Source organism: Tursiops truncatus, chromosome 14 (genome assembly GCF_011762595.2).
Source record: "Tursiops truncatus isolate mTurTru1 chromosome 14, mTurTru1.mat.Y, whole genome shotgun sequence".
NCBI lineage: Eukaryota > Metazoa > Chordata > Mammalia > Artiodactyla > Delphinidae > Tursiops > Tursiops truncatus.
The window spans coordinates 61,297,972-61,322,910 of NC_047047.1; the positions used below are offsets into that span (position 1 = coordinate 61,297,972).

Below are 24,939 nucleotides of genomic sequence, written 5' to 3' on the forward strand. Positions count from 1 at the left end.
TGTGCCTTCTCATTACACAATTACAGCACAAAACAAGCATCATTTCTCTGACTTGGTAAATTATCATATTCCTTTCTAAGTTGGGATCAATTTCTAACATTTATTCTTTGTGTATTTAATATTGCAAGATAGCTCTCAGAGTTCTTTTACTGTGAAGTTTTTTGCCAGTGTTAATTCCTCTAGGATATCTTCACCCTCCCCATCACAACTATGTTTCTCAGTTGTGTTGATAAGTCTGCATTCACAAACTTCCTCTAGAACAGTAGTGATATGAACATTTCCATACTTGGCATTTCTTCTCCAAATCCTTAATGTTCTATTTGAATTTCACTTTCAGCATTACTTTTCATTTCTTTGCTGTGCTTTCATCTTTTTGGGCCAATTCCCTCTTTACTCATTTTTGTAAAATTTTATGTGACTTTAAATCACTGGAGGACAAGGAGGCAACACAAAACCACATTTTGCTGTGTGTGAACTGAATAACAAACAAATGTGCACTAAATAATTATTTCAGGATATTGAAAGAAATGATGTGATTAGCCACTAATCATGATGGACGTCTGTTATTCACATAATGATTTGTGGACTGAAAAGCTAGCAATTAATTTTCAACTTTATGTAATTACTGAGAGTTAATACATCTTGGTAACTGAAATTTAAACTGTACTGTTGAGAAACTGGTATATTTCACTAAACTGTGGTAACTGAAATTCATGGATATTAAAACATGCAAAGCAAGGACTCCCTATATATATTTTTTAAATTTTATTTCTTTTTATACATCAGGTTCTTATTATATTTTTATATATAACTATGCATGCATGTATGCATGTAAGATTTCTTTAAATATGACAAAACATTCAAAAATAATTTAAGGCAGATGGTCCTAAATATTAGTTTGATCATTAAGATTCCTTATCCATTCATTCTTCCTTGAAAATTTTCATAACAGGTTTGGTGAGACAGCAATTGGAACTTCAAAGCATATGACAGGAAACATCTTTCCAGGCCAACTGCTCCTTGGCTACTATCAATATCAAATAAAGATGTTCTGCGTAAGCTAGGGCAAAGGTATCTTTTCTCCTGTGAGTAAATAGATGTCAGCAGCCTTTAACTCTGCAAAATTCCATTTGACTTGCTAAATTTACTTCACACAAAAATGAAGTTGATGACCATCAATGCACATACCACAACTAGCATTAAAATAATTAAATGCTACTATATAGAGTTGAACTTTATGTTCTTAGGACAGCAAAATACAAGATGATTGCTTGCTATTCAGCAGCACCTTCACAGATCTTTAATCATCAGAGAAACTACAGAATACTGGAGAATACTCAGAGGTAGGCTCTGAGAAAACTTTTACTCAGATGTAAAAGGACCTGCTCATGGATGCACGATTTTTCAACAGCACAGAAAAAGTGCTGCCACTTGTTCATCTTCCTTTCATTCTTATCCTCTTCCCTTTAATCTCACTAAAGTAATTCTAAACCACAGAGGGATTGTTAGCTGAACTATGTCAACTATATGTGCTGATGAAAAGATCATGTGTGTCAGATAGTGGTAGCATTGGACACTCTAGGAAAGGTGAGACTGAGCTAGGAATTTGGGAGTAATTAAAATGTTATACATAGGTCTTAGAACAACCCAGATTCTCCTGGGAAGTCAGCGTAAGAGAGAATGGTAGAAGAACGTTGCTACTATAAGCTTAATTCTTACCAAGTCTGAAGCTAAAGATGATAGAGCTTCTAAGGTCAATAGAGATGGTCTAGTGGAGAAGACAAATGTTGGTTTCAACAGATTAGTTAATAGTGGTCCTTTACCAATAGTGGATTCAAAATAGAAGATAGGGTTAGCACTGGTAATATCCAGCAATGGGGTTCAGAGACAAACCTCAAAGAATGCAATTAAAAAATACCCGAGAATTGAAAAGAGCAACAAAGTCACCCCAGACCTAGAAACAAAAATGGGTTGTGCTTGAGAACAACTGACACATAGTTCCCCGCTTCCTAAAGTTGTCCACTAGTTTTAGATTTGAATACGGAGAGAAATCCACCAAGGAAAATAGGCTACGTGTGGAATAGGTGTTATGACCAAGGCAACAGCTGTCTAGTTTATTACAATGAAAATTGTGAGGCTGCACCTACTTTAGTGGAAAATTGAACTGTGATAGTTTAGGAAGAAACTGCACTCTGATTGATTGGTAATATCCATCATAGACACAAGAAGCATGACTCGCAGCATGTGTATATTTCCCAATTCTGGACTAACCCTGTAGTAGGATTAAAGGGAAGGCTTAACGCTCAAGGTCAGTGAGTTAGAGGCAAAAGTCAGACAAGCTTCTACAATTACTCTTATTTAGAATCTCACTCTGACAATTATTCCCTCTGCCTTTCTTTTCCAGTGGGGCATCACAAGTACCTTAGCTATAAGTGGAGGACTTCAGAAACACTGTGTGGGGTGAGTTAGAAGCTAGTCCTAGGGTATGCTAAGATTACAGAAAAAGCAGCACTTGTGTGTGAGAAAATCCTATTTCCTTTCTCTCTAGAGTTAGAATAACAACGTGTCAGTGCTCTGGGTATGTTTAATTATTTATATGGGGGTTATTAGTGTGTGGTTAGTGAGCCCTTACTGAAAGTTATACATGTCAGCAACCTGCAGTGAAGCTATGTTAAGACAGTGTTCTTGTTCAATTGTTAAGATATAAAATGAATAATGAAGGGCATTTTAGTGGAAACTTACCTGAAAAAAAAGCTGTTCAAGGTAGGGAAAGAAAAGTGAGAAAGAAGGGTAATGAGTCATTCTATCCCTATGGGAAGGTAAAGCAATCTTTCTCATAAATTAGTGGATGATGGATATATCCATAGCAGATGACACACAAAGCAGCCATATTTGAACTTACTGCACCCTGAACTTTTAAAGATGGCATCATGGAGGGCACTGATATTCTCCCTGCTAGTGTTTTATTGGACCATGGTATTGTTTTGCTTGTCTTCTATACTCATAAACCTTACCTCCATTGAGGTGTGGCTATCGACTTAGCCTTGTCTTGTCCATGGAATGGGAAAATATAGGCAGTTCTTGCAACAAATGTAAGGATAGCTCATTTTTTATTGGTTTTTCTTGGACCTTCTGTACAGACCCTATTGTTCCTAAGTTCTTACCTTCTTATTACCTCTCTGTAAATATGTGATTTCTAACCTTTATTGTATAGTATCTCCCTTCCTGGGTCTCTCACTCGTGTCACATCATTCCTATTGTATTAGCTTCCAATTGCCACTGTAATAAATTACCACAAATAAAGAGACTTAAAGGAATATCAGTGTATGATCTTTCTGTTCTTGAGATCAGAATTCTAAAATGACTTTGCAGGGCTTTATTCCTCCTGTAGGTGCTAAGGAAGAATCAGTTCCCTTGCCTTTTCCAGCTTCAAGAGGCTCCCCATATTCATTGGCTTATGATCCTGCATCATTCTGACCCCTATTTCTACCATCAAATACGCTTCTCTCCCTCTGGTTCCATAGTCACATCATCTTCTCTAACTCTGACCCTTCTGATTCCTTATTATTAGGACTTTGTGATTACACTGAGCCCAGGATAATCCAAGATAATCTCCACATCTCAAAATGCTTAATTTAGTCCCTTCTTTAGTGAGCCTTTTTCCAGTTAAAGAAACATACTGACAGATTCTGGGGATTAGGACATGGACATCTTTGGGAACAATTTTTCAGCCTCCCATACCTAGGAACCTATTAGATCCTGTCATTTGATATATCCTAGCCCATGTCTGAGAACTTGCTATTTCAGGTAGCTCTTATACCGGCATTTCTTTCACTTGATCTCTCATGTTTTCTGCACTTGAATTTGGTTTAACGGTTTGGATCCTCTCCACTTGCATTGTTTAAATTGGGGTCCTTAAACCCAATCCTTTGGCTGGAAACATTTCCTTCTTTCCTGTGTTGAACTTCTAGCTTTAGAGCCGATTAGTCTCCTTACAACCAAGCATCCTTCTCATAGTGAAATACAGAAATTCTTCATCAACCTATGGATTCTGAGCCCATGGTCCTTCCCCACTCTCCTCATTTGCAATCCTCCACATTCTTATGGAAAGAACATATTCCTGCCCTATAATTATAACTAAGTCTAACCCTAGGGCCCATGTATGTTGTATTCCTGGTCCCAGCATTTGCAGCCTGGACCTGGCCCATGGCAGAAAGCCTGTCTGAGACACTTTGAGTTGGCATCTTGGACAAGCTGAATTTCTCAGATGCTTTTGTTGCAATGCAAACCATCATGCAATGTAAACAAATCAGACTACCAAAAAGTGAGAGAAGGGGGGAAAAAAAAACCCAAACAAGCAAGCAAACAAACAAAAAAGCCCTCTGCTTTATTTGGAGTGACTGTTTTGTTTAGTCCTTCTCACATTTTTATCCTTACCTATTCTGTGCCTATGCCTATAGTACAACAGGTTCACAGGCACCAGAGCAATTATCTGGCAAATAAAGAAGTGCCTGTAAATGTTTTGTTTGCTATGTGTCCCTGTACATGTCATACAATTTCATATGAGCTTCTGATTATTAAGCTGACTGCTTGGCCATGGATGTGGCTTCAGTCTGCCACAATTTTGTAAAATCTCCCTACAGATCTGATGTTCTGATTTACAACACAAAATATTTGTTCCAAATGTCCACAAGGGGATTTCTAAACTGTAATTCATGGACACACATATGGAAGAGGAATTTTTTGCTCAGTTGTTTGTAAAACTTGGTGAAGTGCTTCTTCCCTGAGAAATGGCATCATGACCCCTTGGAATAACACATCATATTGAGGGAAAGGTTAGAAGAGAGTCTTGGGTAGTTAGAAAAAAGATATTCAAAATACCTAGGAATAAACCCACCTAAGGAGACAAAAGACCTGTATGCAGAAAGCTATAAGACACTGATGAAACAAATTAAAGATGATACAAACACATGGAGAGATATACCATGTCCTTGGATTGGAAGAATCAACATTGTGAAAATGACTCTACTATACAAAGCAATCTACAGATTCAATGCAGTCCCTATCAAACTACCACTGATATTTTTCACAGAACTGGAACAAAAAATTTCACAATTTGTATGGTAACACCAAAGACCCTGAATAGCCAAAGCAATCTTGAGAAAGGAAAACGGAGCTGGAGGAATCAGACTCCCTGACTTCAGACTATACTGCAAAGCTACAGTAATCAAGACAGTATGGTACAGGCACAAAAACAGAAATATAGATCAATGGAACAGGATATAAAGCCCAGAAAAAAACTCACACACATATGGTCACCTTATTTTTGATAAAGGAGGCAAGACTATACAATGGAGAAAAGACAGCCTCTTCAGTAAGTGGTGCTGGAAAAACTGGACAGCTACATGTAAAAGAATGAAATTAGAACACTCTGCAACACGATACACAAAAATAAACTCAAAATGGATTAAAGACCTAAATGTAAGGCCAGACACCATTAAACTCTTAGAGGAAAACATAGGCAGAACACTCTATGACACAAATCACAGCAAGATCCTTTTTGACCCACCTCCTAGAGAAATGGAAATAAAAACAAAAATAAACAAATGGGACCTAATGAAACTTAAAAGCTTTTGCACAGCAAAGGAAACTATAAACAAGACAAAAAGACAACCCTCAGAATGGGAGAAAATATTTGCAAATGAAGCAACTGACAAAGGATTAATCTCCAAAATTTACAAGCATTTCATGCAGCTCAATAACAAAAAAAACAAACAACCCAATCCAAAAATGGGCTGAAGACCTAAACAGACATTTCTCCAAAGAAGATATACAGATTGCCAACAAACACAAGAAAGGATGTGCAACATCACTAATCATTAGAGAAATGCAAACCAAAACTACAATTAGGTATCACCTCACACCAGTCAGAATGGCCATCATTAAAAATTTACAAACAATAAATGCTGGAGAGGGTGTGGAGAAGAGGGAACCCTCTTACACCGTTGGTGGGAATGTAAATTGATATAGCCACTATGGAGAACAGTACGGAGCTTCCTTAAAAAACTAAAAAAGAAACTACCATACGACCCAGCAATCGCACTACTGGGCATATACCCTGAGAAAACCAAAATCCAAAAAGAGTCATGTACCACAGTGTTCACTGCAGCTGTATTTACAATAACCTGGACGTGGAAGCAACCTAAGTGTCCATCAACAGATGAATGGATAAAGAAGATGTGGCACATATATACAATGGAATATTACTCAGCCATATAAAGAAACAAAATTGAGTTATTTGTATTGAGGTGGATGGAACCAGAGTCTGTCCTACAGAGTGAAGTAAGTCAGAAAGAGAAAAACAGATAGCATATGCTAACGCATATATATGGAATCTAAAAACAAAAAAGGTTCTGAAGAACCTAGGGGCAGGACAGGAATAAAGATGCAGGCATAGAGAATGGACTTGAGAACATGGGGAGGGGGAAGGGTAAGCTGGGAAGAAGTGAGAGAGTGGCATGGACATATATATACTACCAAATGTAAAATAGATAGCTAGTGGGAAGCAACAGCATAGCACAGGGAGAACAGCTTGGTGCTTTGTGACCACCTACAGGGGTGGGATAAGGAGGGTAGAAGGGAGGGAGATGCAAGTGGGAAGAGATATGGGGATATATGTATATGTATAGCTGATTCACTTTGTTATAAAGCAGAAATTAACACACCATTGTAAAGCAATTATACTCCAATAAAGACGTTTAAAAAAAAAGATAAAAGATAGTCAACATAAAAATTATGTCTTATAGTATGACTTGTTTTCATTACACCACATAAAACGTACCCTGAAATGTTAAATAACATTAAATAAAGGCTTCTTTTTTTCTTTTGTATACTTAAGGGGCATGTGAGTTAAAGAGGCTGAGACACATTCCTCTATCTAGAATTTTCCTTCTCTTTGCATAAACTCTAATGTACATTTTCTCTCTTTTTTAATAACTTTATTTATTTATTTTTATTTATTTATTTATTTTTTCGGTACGCGGGCCTCTCATTGTTGTGGCCTCTCCCGTTGCGGAGCACAGGCTCCGGACGCGCAGGCTCAGCAGCCATGGCTCACGGGCCCAGCCGCTCCGCGGCATGTGGGATCTTCCCGGACCGGGGCACGAACCTGCGTCCCCTGCATCGGCAGGTGGACTCTCAACCACTGCGCCACCAGGGAGGCCCTCTTTTTTTTTTTTTTTTTGATGGATTTCTTAATTACATTTTTCTATTTAGTCTCAATTTTTTGTGGTTTCTATGTTCAGGGAATTAAGCACAGAAAAAAAGCAATGAAAGGGGGACAGCAAAATTAAAATATAGTTGAAGTATGGAAAGAAAGATGAAATTTGGGGTAGATATAGATTTGAGAATGTTGTGATAGCCATTGGAAAGAAGAAGGGCATTCAAGTATGCTCAGAGAAGAGAACTGCTTTAAAAATTTGGAAAATTTTATTTTGAAATGAGTAGCCTCCTGGGTGCTAAATCTAATATATCTCAAATTCCTATGGTTCTGCTATCCTCTACTGACAGACTTCCTGGACTGTGTATGATTCAAAACCTTCAGGTGGAAATTAGATGATAGAACCTTTTGAAAATATTGTTTACCTAAAATGCTTTACAGACAAAAACTCAATGATTTAATTTTGTTCTATTTTCTAAACTGCTATCTTTTAAATTTTTTTTTGACAAATATAGCAAATGAAAAATTGGGGAGGGAAAAATTGATTCACTGGTATTTTATTTTGTTCTGTTTTCTGACTGAAACAGAAATACAACTATTCATATTCCTGGTATTGGTCAACTTTTCAGGGCTTAGGTGTTGATTATTATTTAAATAGATAATATTATGGGTAATAATTAAGATTTTCATTTTGAAAAATCTTTCCATGAGTAGTCATGATGCTTCTGACATTCTTAAATAGTATATTAATGAGAAAATCATGAACAATTGCTTTCTCCCCTCGACTTTTTAATCCAATATATTAAAGATGAAATTGCTATGGTTTGTTCTGTCTCAATGGGGTTCCTCTGTCTTCCTCCAGGATAGGCTGTCGTCTAGAGCCCAATCATTTTCTCCTTGGGAGCCGGCACTTTTCCACTCATCCATAGCTGTTTTCTACTCTTTTCTAAAAGTTATACATTTTGACAAGAGATTATAGACCTGTGACTTTACAGAGGAGACATCTGAAATAATTAGCTTTTTCCTTAGAGGAGCTCTCTTGGAAATTTTCCACAGGCATTACCGAAGGTACAGATATTATAGATTACTCCCCCATTGGCATTTGTCTCTTTACTCACTATAATTTCATTAATTCTCCTAATGTTGCCTGAGTCTGATCTCTCATCAGTCAATAGCTTTTGACCACATAGTTTGTATTTAAATAATTGCTTATTATATTGCCTTCTGAAATTAAGAAGAACATTTGGTCATGAAACAAGGCACAATGAAACAACTGAAGACTTCCAAGAGTGGATTTGGTTTACTTAGGTATGATTTAAAAAGTGTCAGTTATATAAAGAAATCTAAATTTGCTATAATTCACTGATCCAAGACATCAATCAACAAGTACTCCTACAGCACCTACTTTTAGTCCTCCTTATGGAGAACATAAGTCCAACTTATGTTCATTTATATTTTATGTTTCCTGCAGTCAACATTCTTTTTCTCCTTTAAAAATATATAATGCTTTGGTGGTGGTGGTGGTGGTGGGATGAATTGGGAGATTGGGATTGACATATATACACTTATATGTATAAAATAGATAACTAAAAAAAATGGAAAAAAAGACTGGATCAACACCTAAAATCATCAATATAATAGTATCTATAATTATTAATACTGTATTATATACTTGAAAGTAAATCTTAAATGTTATCACCACACACGAAAACAACTATGCCTATGTGATGGGATAGAGATACTAACTAACCTTATTGTGGTAATCATTTTGTAATATATACATATATCTAATCATCACAGTGTACACCCCTAAATTACATATGCTATATGTAAATAATATCTCAATAAAGCTGGGAAGAAAATTTTAAAAATATATAATGCTTTATCCAAGTTTATATATTATCTCTTTCTGATCAACTCCCAATCTAATGGATATCATTGAACTGACCAATTATAATGATCCCAGTGCCTATAGTATTTGTAATGATTGAGCTATTGCAGTGTCAAAAATAGTGCTATCACCTTGAAATAGAGTCAAAGCCACTATTCCAAAAAATAATAAGCCTTAGATAATGACATCTTCCTGTCTGAGTTGATTTGGATATTCATACTGTATTCTTTCATCTGTTGATTCAGCAAATATATAACGAGTACCAAATATTTGCCAGATATACTAGGCTTTAGCAGGTGTGTGTATGGGGGATTAGGATAAATTTGGAGATCTCTTTTCAACTCCATGAACGATGAATTTTGGATCTAGAATCTCATTTGCATCAAACATCATTAGTTATTTTAAAAGATTTCTTCCAAACTAATATAAGGGGCTGTACCTTGTAGTGGTTAAGAGTATGGGCTCTAAAGTCCTATGGTCGGAGTTCAAATCCCACCTCTACCCCTTGCGAGTTAGGTGACCTTGGACAAATTACTTAATGTCACTCTGCCTCAGTTTTCTCACTGAAAAACTTTTAAGAATTGGGTTATTATTAAAAGAAGATAACACTTCTGAAACATTGATCACAGCTCTTGGCACATGGAATACGTGTTACACATATAAAAAGAAAGAGAGTGATAGAATGAAATATCAGAGCAGTTGCTTAATTGGTTTCTTTAAACAGGTGACAATGTGACTGAGAACACTATTCTTTTGTGATCCTGCCCTTACATCTTGTAACTTACTATTTATGCTTATTGAACTTGGGATCCTAATTAAAAAAAAAAAAAGGGGGTGTGTGCTGAGATGGGGGGTCTACACTTGAAAGAGACCAGAACAATCTACTAGTGGAAGAACAAACAAACTATTGCACTCATTTGGTTGCAGTAAGAGTGTTGTTTCTTAGTGCCTGATTGAGTTTACCACAGTCATCTGTGACCTAGTAGCGATTACAGCATGAGTAAATATCAAGAGAGTACATGAAATTCTCAGTAAACATATAAGGAGTTATAGCCTCTTCTTGGGAGTGTTTCTTATTTTTCCAATGTGAATAAAAATATTCTGTCTCTTTTGGAAGCACCAATGTTGACTACATCTGATACCACTTAACAAGGTAGAAGGGTATGAAATTGACTGTTGCTAATATGTTGTATACCTAGGTGATATTTCTATTATTACAGAGTTAGAGATATTTGAATTTGGTTGAATTATACCCTTGCCCTCAAAGTTCATGGTCATTCTTGTTTTCTACCTGGCTTTGTTCGTTCTGTTGTTGTCACAGACAAAATAAGAAAGAAGGAAAAATTTGAATTAATATATCTATGTTTCATGGTTATGAAATATAATTACCTATGTACATAAGGAAGTATATGGTTTGCTCTGTGTGTGTATATGTGTGTGTGTGTGTGTGTGTGTGTGTGTAACAAACTTAAGAATTTGTGGATGCTGTTATATTGGGTTTTTTTTTGGATTGAGTTGGGCAGTGATATTACTCACAGTTTATAACTTAGACTTTACATGTATTATTCTTAAACATTAAAGATGCTATATAACTGGCAATTCCATGATCAAATATCTTTGCTGGAAAATTGATTATTTCTTTTTTTTAAAGATTTTTTGATGTGGACCATTTTTAAAGTCTTTATTGAATTTGTTACAGTATTGCTTCTGTTTTATGTTTTGGTGTTTTGGCCCCAAGGCATGTGGGATCTTAGCTCCCCGACCAGGGATTGAGCCTGCACCCCCTGCATTGGAAGGCAAAGTCTTAACCACTGGACCACCAGGGAAGTCCCTGATTATTTCATTTTAAATTGTGTTTTTCTCTGTTCCACTAACTTTGATATAAATAAATCACTTCATATATCTTCCTAATTTTTTAAATTAGTTTTTATTGCAGTATAGTTGCTTTACAATGTTGTGTTAGTTTCTAATGTACAGCAAAATGAATCAGTTATACATATACATATCCCGTCTTCTTTGGATTTCCTTCCCATTTAGGTCACCACAGAGCATTGAATAGAATTCCCTGTGCTATATAGTAGGTTCTCATTAGTGACCAATTATATTTTATACATAGTATCAATAGCGTATATATGTCAACCCCAAACTCTCAATTCCTCCCACCCCTCCCCTTTCCCCCTTGGTATGCATACATTTGTTCTCTATGTCTGTGTCTATTTCTGCTTTGCAAATAAGATCATCTATACCATTTGTCTAGATTCTACATATATGTGTTAATATACGATATTTGTTTTTCTCTTCCTGACTTACTTCATTCTGTATGACAGTTTTGTTCCTTTTTATGGCTGAGTAATATTCCACTGTATATATGTACTGCATCTTCTTTATCCATTCCTCTGTTGATGGGCATTTAGGTTGCTTCCATGTCCTAGTTATTGTAAATATTGTTGCAATGAACATTGGGGTGCATGTGTCTTTTTGAATTATGCTTTTCTCTGGGTATATGCCCAGTAATGGGATTGTTCTGTTATTAGTTTTTTAAGGAACCTCTATACTGTTCTCCATAGTGGCTGTATCAATTTACATTCCCACCAACAATGCATGAGGGCTCCCTTTTCTCCACACCCTCTCCAGCATTTATTGTTTGTAGTTTTTTTTTGATGATGTCCATTCTGGCTGGTGTGAGGTGACACCTCATTGTAGTTTTGATTTGCATTTCTCTAATAATTACTGATACTGAGCATCTTTTCATGTGTTTGTTGGCCATCTGTATATCTTCTTTGGAGAAATGTCTATTTAGGGCTTCCACCTTTTTTTGGATTGGGTTGTTTGTTTTTTTGATATTGAGCAGCATGAGCTATTTGTATATTTTGGAGATTAATCCTTTGTCAGTTGCTTCCTTTGCAAATACTTTCTACCATTCTGAGGGTTGTATTTTAATCTCATTTATGGTTTCCTTTGCTGTGTAAAAGCTTTTAAGTTTCATTAGGTCCCATTGTTTATTTTTGTTTTTCTTCTCATTACTCTACAAAATGGGTCAAAAAAGATCTTGCTGTAATTTATGTCAAAGCAAGTCCTGCCCATGTTTTCCTCTAAGAGTTTTATAGAGTCTGGCCTTACATTTAGGTCTTTAATCCATTTTGAGTTTATTTTTGTGTATGGTGTTAGGAAGTGTTCTAATTACTTTCTTTTACATGTAGCTGTCCAGTTTTTCCAGCACCACTTATTGAAGAGGCTATATTTACTCCATTTTATATTCTGGCCTCCTTTTTCATAGATTATGTGACCATAGGTGTCTTGTGACCAAGAAAATGAGTCTGAAAGGTGAGGATTTCAAACAGTAGATTTCTTCCTCCTTCAAACTACTGACCCTACGATGGTAGGCATCGCACCTTCTGCCTCCTGCTCAGCCTCTGTTCCTGGAGGTGAGCACCTCCGGGTCTTTCACTTGGAGAAGCTGCTGGTCAGGCCCATCTCCTCCTCCACCTGCAGTAGTGCTTCAGTGGGAATCAGATTGGATGGCGTGTCCAGGTTCTGGAGGGACAGAAGCTCTGACGTATCCATGGCATGTAATGTTTCTGTCTGAGGGTCTGAAGGAGTCACTGCTTGTCTGCTTTGCTCACAGGAAAAGGATGTGGTGGAGGAGGACGACAGGGGGATTCGGGGCGGGGAAAAAGTCTGCGGTGGTAGCTTCAGGCTGCGCTCATCAGGAGGCTGGGTGCTCAGCGCTGGAGCAGGAGGGGAAGGACAGCCCTTCCTCCTGCTGGCTGCCTGCGCCTTGGCGGAGTCCCGGCACGCACACTGACACTGACAGGCCTCCTCTTGTTTGATGATGATCACAGGGACGCTGAGGCCAATCTGCTGTACAGCGCTCCCTGTGCTACTGGCTACTGGTACTGCAGTGGTAAAAAACACCTTCTCAACTTTAGATGTTTGCTGAATTTGTTCTTGGGTGTGTGGTGAGCTGGTGGCACCATTCAGTATCCACTGTAAGTTCTGTTCTCCCGTGACGAGGCTGGGCTGCAGGAGAGTCGTGCTCGGAGTCGGGGTGATGGTTATAGTGGGATTACTAGTTAGGACGGAGTTGGCATCCACGGGCAGAGTCTGGACCATGGCCAGCAGGGGTTCAGTAGTACTCTGTGGTTGAGGTGGTGCTGCCATGGCTGACGCCACTGCCGCTGCTGACGCCAAAGCCCCAGCGACAACAGAAAGTCCCGGCACAATGGGCTGCGGTGCCTGAGGGTGCGGAAGAAACTCTTGATGATTAGCAGCAAACTGTGTGCTGTGGGGAACAGGCACTTCTGGAGGTTGTAAGAGAGCAGGTGGGTTGCCAAATGCAGCTTGCTGGGAGCCAGTTCCTAGGGAGGGAGCAGGCAGAGGAGTAGACGGTGCTGAGGCTGGTAGTAGAGACCAGGGTGGCTCAGATGCCAGGCTGTCTGTTGAGGATCTTCCTGGATTGCTGGGTCAGCTGACTTCCGGAACATTGGTTCAAAAATGATGGCTGGTGAAAGTGTGCTGAAAGTGAGCATTCTGGCCTGTATTGGAATGTTCTTGAAACTCGGAATCTATGGACAGAAGGCTTAAATTCCTCAGAGTGAGTGATTTGTATCCTCGGATCCATTGTGATTTAGAAGTGCACTGTATGAATTTCCTTTGTTATCGTGACCTTTCATGTGACTTTTGAGACTGCATTGAGTGCTGTAAGTTTTCTCACAGCCATTACTGGGGCAGACAAAGGGTCTTTCACCAGTATGTGTACGGACGTGAGTTTTGAGGTGGTGGCTTGCTGCAAATGCTTTTCCACAGCCATCATGATCACACCGAAATGGCTTTTCTCCTGTCTGGGTTCGAATGTGCTTCCTCAGATCACTGAGTGTGGTGAAGTACTTGCTGCAGCCTTCAGATTCACAGTTAAACGTCTTCCCTGTGTGAAGCCTCTGATGTGTTTTCAGTCTGTACAGCGTGTTGAACGCCTTCTCACAGCCCTGCACTTCGCACTCAAACGGCTTCTCCTTTGTGTGCACCGCACGTGGATCCTGAGTCTGTAGGAGGTGAGGAAGGCCTTGCTGCAGCCCTGCTGATTACTGACAAAGGTGTACTCTCCCCGGTGGGTCTTCTGGTGGGTGCTCAGGTTGCCTGCTGTGCTGTAGGTGCGGGGACAGCCCTCAAAGGTGCACTGGTACCGCTTTACTTCGTTATGTTTCGTTTCTGGACATTCCGACTGCAGTTGTGAGGGTTGCACCTTCAATATTTCTTGGCATGAGCGTGGAACCAGGGTTTATTGTTAAATGAATCTGATCTGGTGAGATAATGTGTTGCACATAACCCTGGGACATTGCTTCATGGTCTATTAGATGAAAGCCCTCTTCACCCCCTACTAGAAAAGGCAAGTGTTCTCCGTACTGTCCATCGTCATCTTTGTCTTTCAAAGTGCCAGGATCCTGCTCGATAAGAACAGTTGTCCTATCATAAACAGTTCCAGATGAGGACGGCACCAGTCCATTCTTATACACAAACCTGAGCATCTTGTCATCAGGGGTCAGCTCATCTTCCTCTACCTCAAAGTAGCTGATGCTGTCGTCTGTACTGTGTTCCCCTATGGTTCAGTCGTGCTCAGCCCAATTGTGAGAAATGGAAAGGTAGTGACCTGTCTCCGCGGCTCCCGGCAATGGTGGCGGTGGCAGCAGCTTCTCCCCTTCCCAGCGGCACCAAAACGTTCTTATTTTAAGTGAATTTTATTTCAAATGGCTTACATTACTTACCATACAGTAGATAGGCAATTAGTCCAAAGGAATCTCTTTTCTAATTTCATTTCCTTCAAGAGGACTTTTCTCCACCATTTCACCTTCTTGACTTTCCTGTCCTTGTATTGATGGGGTAGTATATTTCCATTACCTTTGCAATCTTTTTTTCATTCCCCTTACAACTGAATTTAATTTAGTCTGCCATTCTAGACATGAAGTGTTGATCCAACTGAGTTATTTAAACTCAAAAAGGTACAGGATTTTTATTACTCCAATTCAAGTTTTATATGTGACAAGTTTGTCAAAGATGGAAGCCCAAGATTATTTTTAAAAGAGGAAATGATTCTCTTGTGTTTGTGACTTTGGATAATGCATATAGCAGAACTGATAACCATCCTTACCCCTGATGCCTGTGATCTCCCAGACCATCTAGCACCTGTTAATCTATTGAAATTTACCATACATTTTTCCTTTCATCTTAACCTTACATTAAATATTTCCTGCAATGTAGATATCTGAACCACTTAAAAACAAATAGTTTATTAAAAATTACATGGTATATAGGTTATTTTAGCACAGAGAGCACATTTTTTACCACCACATCTGTTACTAACATGATTCACTATCTAAGCAATGTGTCTATCTCTATGGTAAGGATGTGAGAATATGATTACAACCAAGCGATATAGGAGGTTATTTTCCTTATGTCATATGAGAAATTATAGGAGTCTAGACTAAATAAGGGGCAGAGGAAATGTATAAAACACACATGATTAAAGAGACCAAAGCTGTAGAGATCAACAAGATTTGATGACCTATTAGAAGGGGCAAAGTAGAGGATAGTGCTGTTAAGGAAATAAATACAAATTTGCCTTCGGTGACTAAATCTAGTCATGATGTCACTTTAAAAACTAAACACGTTGAAGGGGCTAGATTTGTTATTGTATTCTGTTGGATTGATTGATTTAATTATTTCCATTTTGCATGTATGAAACATGAAAGGAGATATCTGGTAGGCTGTTGGAGATATAGATCTGGATTACAAAAGAGATAGGACTACTATTCATTAGCAAACACGTAGTAGTCGAAGAGTGGAGTCGAAGAGTGGATAGGGTTGTTTGGGAAGCTGTGGATGCAAAAGAGCAGAGGGCTTAGGACATAAGTTCAAAAAAATAACCCAGAAACTAAACAATAACTAGAAAAGTTAAGAAAGTAAGGAAAATGGTGCCACAAAATCTGATGGAAGGGGAAAATAAAATAAGGTCTAGAAAAGAGAAACTGAATGGATTGAAGATTTAGTTAATAAGACCTCTATGTGTAAACTGACAGAAGTATGATGACTTAACCTGCCTGAGGAAGTGGGCAGGAATTTGGGTTCCTTATAAGGGTCACATGTTACTTGTAAACATGTATAATATACCTGGACAGTGTTTTCAATCTTTGGAGATGATAACCAGAAGTGAATGTATTATATATTATAAGAAAAGTGTTTAAGATTATATATATGTATATGTTATACATAATAACATACTATATATAACTATATATATACACATATATACATATATATATATATATATACACACACATATATATATATATACACATGTACATATAATCTCCAGAAACTTCAGAATTTCTATATAGAGGAAGCTTATAGGTAGCATTATAGTTGAAACAGAAGGCTAAGGAACATTTTTTGAGGTTGTATTTCCACGAGCACTTGGTATTTGCTTGGAGATTGTGTTTCATTAGGGGTGACTGTGTGGAAGGCTGGCTGATGAAAATTGCAGTGATGAACTTAAGCTACTTAACTGCCATGAGCCAGATCTTGATACCACGTTAGATCTGTGGAATCACATGTAGGTCACCCCTTGGGTTCTCTGTTGGTAACTTTGGGCGGGCTTTAATGAGGATGGTATGATGATCAGTTCTGGGTATTATACCTGTCCATTCCAAGTATAACAACCCATTTAAAAGTCTTCCCGGGCTTCCCTGGTGGCGCAGTGGTTGAGAGTCCGCCTGCCGATATAGGGGACACGGGTTCGTGCCCCGGTCCAGGAAGATCCCACGTGCCGCGGAGCAGCTAGGCCCGTGAGCCATGGCCGCTGAGCCTGCGCGTCCGGAGCCTGTGCTCCGCAACGGGAGAGGCCACAACAGTGAGAGGCCCACGTACCGCAAAAAAAAAAAAAAGAAAAAAACAAAAGTCTTCCCTAGAAGGTGAATATTAGATCTGATAGTCTTTTGAAATATCTTGCAATGCTGTTAATCAATACTTTCGTAATCAACACTCCAATGTAATTACGATTTTTTTTTAAAAAGTGAAACAGTGGGCAAAGAAATGGGTAAATGTTTTAAAATAGTGCAGGTTGGATCTCTGGGGATTTTAAAGAACCATGTGTTTGTTGAAAAAAAAAAAGTGTTGCTCAAGCTTAAAAATAGTTGAAACTGAAACCAAGCATATTCATTTAAAAAGTTTATTCTAATCCTACTCCAGACTCTTTCAGAACAATGTTATTTATTCTATTCAATCCCCATATCTTAACATAGTTGACAATGTTGGAGGTATTTCAAAGTTGACATTGCTGGTATAATTTCTGTGAAGGTTTTAATGTCTATTGAAACATGAGAAACTCTAGAAACAGAAAAGTCATTCTTTCTTATCTTTCAAAAAAGTGTTTATATCTGCAAATGACCTCTCAAAAGAAACTTCCACAAATGTTATCTTTTTTATTGGTAAAAAGAGGAAAATTACTTCATCCAAGTGTAAGTAATATGAATAAGAAAATTCTCATTACAGAAATTTGCCAGGGCCCTTTTATTTAGCTCAATAGCATTCAATTGGCTATAGTGATAAAATTCAAAGTTAGCAGTAGTGGAATATTCTTCCATTTAACATCAAGCCAGTACTGAAGAAAAAAGAAAATTGCTGTCATAGTTTCTAAGTTATTAACCTTTACAATGAGATATATTTCTATGCATAGAGAAGAATTTTCTCCTCTATTTTAATGTGAACTTAAGTTAGAGATACTAATCAAATAAATAAATTGAAATCGAGCCATACACAGCTGTTTTCTTTTGTCCTTTCTACATTTGCCTTTACGTTACATATTGGAAAAATGTAGGAAATGTTTGAAACTCTTATTGATTACAATAATGCCTTTTTTTTTTTGCGGTACTTGGGCTTCTCACTGTTGTGGCCTCTCCCGTTGCGGAGCACAGGCTCCGGACGCGCAGGCTCAGTGGCCATGGCTCACGGGCCCAGCCGCTCCACGGCATGTGGGATCTTCCCGGACCGGGGCACGAACCCGTGTCCCCTGCATCGGCAGGCAGACTCTCAACCACTGCGCCACCAGGGAAGCCCAATATTGCCATTTTGTTATGCCAATAAAAGTGACTGTATGAGTTAAAGCATATGCCTTTTTCTTAAAAGTGTGCAATAGACTCCTATTGCCATTAAAACCCCTCAAAAATCATTATCTATGTCTGAATTACTTCATTCAAACTCCCTATTCCTTCACTGTGGTTCTAGCCAACTTCCTGACAGAAAGTAATCAAAAATGCCTTTATCCATTCATTTCCCTTCTGCCTTAGTGGATTTTCCATAGTACTGCATGCCCAGGTTACCCAACTTTCCGCTTTTTGTATTCCCACGAGTTGATCTTCCATAAATGGTTCCACAATTTAACCTCACCCCAAAACCTCGTTCAGATTTATCAAGGTATACTTGAGTACTTCTTTCTTCTAACCCTGTTTAGTACATCACTCTTGCAGCTAAACTCTATGAGCTCTCTCAGTTTATGCACTTATCCAGCTAAAACCTCCCTTTGTAAATAACTTATTCCAGTCTTTATTTTGATAGTCCTTTATCCTATTCACATTTATCAGCCCCCTGCCCCACATAGTAAAACACATGAGTTTAGAGTAGGACAGCTAGAGTATAAAATTTAGTTCTGAGTGTGTGACTTGATTCTCTGAAATTCAGTTTTTGCATCAGCATTATAGAAACAACAGTATTTATTACAGAGTATTGTGTGAGTATTAAATAACATAAATAATGTAAGACACTTTGCTAAATGCCTAACACTTTGAAAGAATTGAATAGGTGTTAACCATTCTCATTCTCAATAATTTTATTATTCTGCTGTTTTTGAACATCTCTAGGAGATGTAAAATAAACTGAGATACAGTGGAATAGTCACTGGATTTGAAATTAAACAGATCTCTGTTAGTAATCTAACAGACTTAAAACTTATTAGCTGTGTGACTTTAAGTGTCTTACCCTCTTTAAGCTTTATAGTGACGATTCAATAACATGATTTGTATATAACAGCTGACATAAAATTTGTCCTGATTAAATGTCTATTGAATGTGTAAATGAGTGATATACACTGTAGTGTTGACATTTACAGTTTCAAAAATATTTTCACTGAACCATCCAGCAAAGGTTTATTTATCACATTTGGACAGTAAACTCTACTAGGCATGGGGAATAATTTTAAATAGGCCTGGTAAGGACCATTATCTATTTGTGTGGTACATAATATAGCACTGCCTGCCCTTAGATTGGTTAATAATTCTTTGGAAACAGTAGCAGGTATCTCTTTCTACTCAAGCCTAAACTATAATTCACATACATCTGGTATGTCTGGAAAACTGATGAGTCAGGCCTTCCCCTAATCAATTTCTATAACTTTTCCCCCATAATTCTTTCAAGCCACCTGAGACAATTATAGGGGTAGCCATAAGAGAAAAAGGTCTAGAGAAAGGTATTAGGAAAATGTACTCAGGGTCAGCAGCAAAAATGCATGCAAGGTAGACTCTGAAATAAGTTCCAGGGGAACAGTGCCATTGGAGGTTAAGTGGGCTGGTTGGAAAGCATCCACGGTTCTAGGTTGAGTAGCACAGAACAGCACTGGAAGAAGCTTTCCAGCCTCAGCGTGGGGGTAGCAACTCTGGATTACATAAGAGATGTGATTATGACAAACTCAATCATATAATCTAGAATTTTTCCCCCATTGCAAGGTTGAATGTTAGTAAAAAGAAAACGTTATTTAGGATTTACATATTAGTCACTCAACCACAATAGTCAAAACAATAATAGTTCATTTTAATATTTACCAGATTAAAAGTGCATTTCTAAAACCAAGTTCTCATTACTTACTGACTTCTCAACAGCTAGTATTTAAATGAATTTTATAAAGTCAATAGAATATGCATTATAACCATATAAACATTAATTGCATTAATAAATTTCCTATGTGACTTTAAGTATATGATCCCTCCAAAAGTTTTCACTATTTTTCCAAAATCATGTAGTGATATAATTACCCATAAATAAAAAGTGATGCAACATATTTGAATGTACAAGGTGCTACCGTGAAATTAGCTTATAAAAGTTAATGGTCAATAAAACTTGTTTTCAGTTCATAAAATGTGTTTATTTAACTTTCTCTTGAAATATCTGACAATTAGAAGCATGCTATTATTTTATTGGAAAAAAATCCAATTAAATCACAAAGCTACATCCCTTCTTCCAGAAATTTTCAGAGAAATAAGAAATAGCTCTTGAATAGGGGTCGTATCTAGATATTTACTGTAGAATTATGGTGAGAATATAATGGTGGAGAAGAATTAATTGGAAAAACAAGTTGGAACACTGTAATGTTATTTCTAAAAACAAATATGATGACTGACACATGCCCATGCACTTTTTGAATGAAAGTAGATGGAAATCTCTTGCCACTTGACATTAAAATTCCAACAGCAAATGTCTATCTATGGCTGTATCCCAAACTGAGTAATTATATTTGGTCCATAGCATAAACATTTGATGATTTTATGTTTCTCAGTATGTCCTGCTTTTACAATTTCACCAAGGACTGCATTAAAAAAAAAAAAACACTAATATTAAAACGGCAAAATCAGGGAAAGTCAGAAAAAAGGCAACCAAATAAAACTGAAACAAGGCTAGATATATCTAGAGAGAGAGATGTTGCCATACATAAATAAATAAGCCTCCACCTTGAATGACTTTGAATTCTATGTAAAAATGGTCTACACATATTTAAGAGAAAAATTCCTCTAGCATGAGCTTCAGGCTCAGTGACTGTTATGCATTGTATGTTAAAATGTAGTGAAAAGAAGAGGAAAAATATCTGCAGCTATGAGTGATGGCAGGCCTACGGCCAGTAGTTATCTTCTCTCTTTTCATAAAATCTTCCAGTTGAACTTGGTGGAACAAACCTGTGTCCAGGTTATCCTGGGCCCTCTTTGGTTCCCTAAGTTTGGTATTGCCTAGTAGGTATGAAGCTTAATAACTCCCAAAGTCCTTTTAGATAGCTTGCTCATTCAGCATTAAAAGAAAGTGTGGCCAAATTGTTTTTAATTGCTCAATCAAGTGTGGCATGCTTGCTTGTTTTAATGTACAATGCTGAAAAAACAGTAGAATGAAGAGTTAAGATTAAGAAACACGATTCAGAAAAGTAAACCTCAAAAGGAGAATACCAGCTAAACTGAAGAAGTAATCCATGATCTTCAAGTCTTGGATACACACTCAAAAGAAAGTGGCCAACAGTTGCTATTTGGCATAAGCTCCTAAAGCTGGTACAACATGGTCTATCAATCCTGTGATCCTAGCTATACCGAGCTAGGTTGTGGGCAGATGTATAAGCTGGGAATTACAATCTGCAAGTTGGACACAAATTGCTAAAGAGTAAATTCTTGCCTGATAGAGGAGCTCTGTACAGAGCAACAGCCTGTTAATACTCTCTTTTGGAATGCTCAGTGAGCAAGGAAAAGATAGACCACTGGGCCTCATTGTATTATTCTAAGTGCATTACACAGTCTGGAATAACTAGGATGAGAGAAGTATGTAATTTGTGAGATGACTCCCCTTTGCCCTTATTCTTGTGGGTCCTTGCAGTAAACCTCCCTTGGAGAAGATAATCTGTGTAACCCTAGAAACATCAAAGTATTTGAAATCTTATGAGAGATAAGCACAGAAATATGAGCACCCAGATTTAGAAACTGTTGTAGTGTGACAGGCCATTGCCAAATCAGGCTGAATTTATAGCAAAGTTTTGAAGTGAGAGAGTAGAAATGACATATACACTACCAAATGTAAAATAGATAGCTAGTGGGAAGCAGCCGCATAGCACAGGGAGATCAGCTCGGTGCTTTGTGACCGCCTGGAGGGGTGGGATCGGGAGGGTGGGAGGGAGACGCAAGAGGGAGGGGATATGGGGATATATGTATACATATAGCTGATTTACTTTGTTATACAGCAGAAACTAATACAACATTGTAAAGCAGTTATACTCCAATAAAGATGTAAAAACAAAAATAAAGCAAAGTTTTAAAAAATTAAAAGTTAAGTTTCAATAATAATGTATTTTAGTTTTGAAGAGAAGTTTGAATTTTGTAGAGCACTATATACAGCTTTTATCTCATTTGATCCTCAAAATAGACCCAAATAAAGGAATAGGTATTATGTTTATTTTACAGATGAAGAAATTTAACCCCATAGAAATTAAAAGATTTTTTCCTACTTTATTAGCAAGGATCAGCAGTTAGGACTGGAACATGGGCATTCTGAATCTAATTCCAGTTGGGTGTACATGTGTCTGCACACATCTGGGCATACTGTGCAGTCTGCCTTGAAATGGGTCTCATCGAGTGTTACCATCCAACTGAATGTCTACTCATAAATGATTCACCATGAAAATGGACGTTGCTGTGTAACTGATAGGAGTTAGAAGCCCTGGTAAAGTCATGCATAGCATGAAGAGATTTTTCATATTAATTTTTAAATCAAATTGGCAAGGATATTATGGGACAAATGAAATTCCATTTGACTTGCCTACTTAACAGCACATTCAAATTGTCTAAATGGATTAAAGATCTAAATGTGAAGGCTAAACTATTAGATAGTTGAAGAAGACAAAACTGAGTATTTTTATTATCTCTAGGTGGAAAAATACTTTAACAATAAAACTTCAAAGTCAAAAATCATAAGACAAAAAAATTGATGAATGTGATTACATCAAAATAAGGATTACTCTTCAGTGAAAGACACAAGAGACAAAATAAATAGATGGATGACAGAATGGGAGAAGGTGTGTAAAAGAAAGAAAGGTTTAATATATATTTTAAAAGACATGTATGTTAATATAAAGATAAGCAAAGAGAAGCTCCCTAAACCCACAGCAAACATAATGTTTACCGTGAAATGTTAGAAGCATTCCCTTTTTTTTCTCTCCACTTAATGTTAGATAGGCAACAAGGATATATTGTAAAGCATTCTCTTTTTAAAATGAGTGTTGAGCAATGATGCCAAGGTTCTGTTTGGGATCATAGGCACACAACATCGAATCCAACAAACTAAAATCCCAGTCCTCACGGGGCTTTTGTCACAGTGGATCTTTTGATAATTAACCTTATCTCTAGAACCTGTACCTAATGAGGAGATGTTGGTCAAAAGGTCAAACTGAAAATATAACAAATTTTCAGTTATAAGATGAATAAGTTCTGGAGATCTAGAGTACAGCATGGTGATTATAGACAATAATACTGTATTGTATACTGGAATTTTGCTAATGGAGTAGATCTTAAGTGTTCTCACCACACACACACACACACACACACACACGTAATTATATGAGGCAATGAATGTGTTAATTAACTTGATTGTGGCAATCACATCATAATATGTGCATATATTAAGTCATCATATCATACATCTTTAAAAAAAAATCACATTGGACAACCTAAATATACACCTACAATATACAATATGTACAACCTAAATATATACAGACAGTCCCAACTTACAATGATTTGACTTAAGATTTTTCGACTTTATGATGGTGCAAAAGTGATACACATTCAGTAGAAACCATACTTTGGATTTTACTTTGACCTGTTCCCAGGCTAGCGATATGCCCTACAATGCTCTCATAATGCTGGGCAGCGGCAGCAAGCAGCAGCTCCCAGTCAGCCATGTGATCAAAAGGGTAACAATCGACAACCATTCTGTTTTTCACTTTTAGTACAGTATTCAATCAATTACATGAGATATTCAACACTTTGTTATAAAATAAACTTGGTGTTGGATGCTTTTGCCCAACTGTAGGCTAATTTAAGTGTCTGAGCACGTTTAAGATAGTTTAGGCTTAAATGTAATGTTTGATAGGTTAGGCGTATTAAATGCATTTCAACTTATAAATTTTCAACTTATGATGAGTTTCTCAGGATGTAACCCCATTGTAAATTGAGGAAGATCTTTAGAATTTTTATTTGTCAAACAAAGCTAAATAAAGCAGTGGAAAAACAATGAAAAAAATATATTTTTTAAAACGTTTGTTTAAATTAAATACTTCTGGAAACTCTGAATTTTAGTATTTATATCTACAAGCTTTAGGGAGATTTTTTTTAATTAACTATTATTCTAATAAACTGACATACAATGAAATAATTAAACACACGTGATAGAACAATAGGTAAAGAATCCACTTGACTAACTTAGATTGATTATTGAGTACCTACTAACTTAAAAATAAAGCAATATTCAGTTACAGAATCTATTATAACTCAGTTTTTTTTTTTTGAACATTCACTCTGTATTTTCTGACCATAGCTTGATTTAGTATCACTGTATGATTCTGAGGAAGAAGCTGATTTTCTGAAAAGTTGCAAATGAAGGAATCAATTTTTCTATAGATTTGCTAATTTAAATTTCATGTGGTTCAGTGAGCCAGAAAACATTAATGCATCTTTTTGTTAATATAGCTTTGCTGTACATTGGTTCAACTGGTAACAAAACCTGTATTAAAGTATTTTTTATGAGTGATAAACTTCCAGATTATTCAGGTCTGAGACTGTATCTTATCACCTAGTTAGAGGGGTAATACTTTGTTCTTTTAAATAAGCTTTATATAACATTCCCTGATGAGTAAGAACAGAGGACATGAAATATATTTTTATCTTTTTATCATTGAATTAAACTTTTCTTGCTAAGTTTCAGTTTGAGGCTTGGAAACATGGGGAATGAGACCAAAATTTTAAAAAGAGAAAAAAGAAATGAG

General features: G+C 37.1%; 1 pseudogene; it reads right to left on the minus strand.

The window, feature by feature from the left end:
* Positions 1-12,554: 12,554 nt before the first annotated feature.
* Positions 12,555-23,886, minus strand: LOC101322395 (metal regulatory transcription factor 1 pseudogene; annotated as a pseudogene).
* Positions 23,887-24,939: the final 1,053 nt, after the last annotated feature.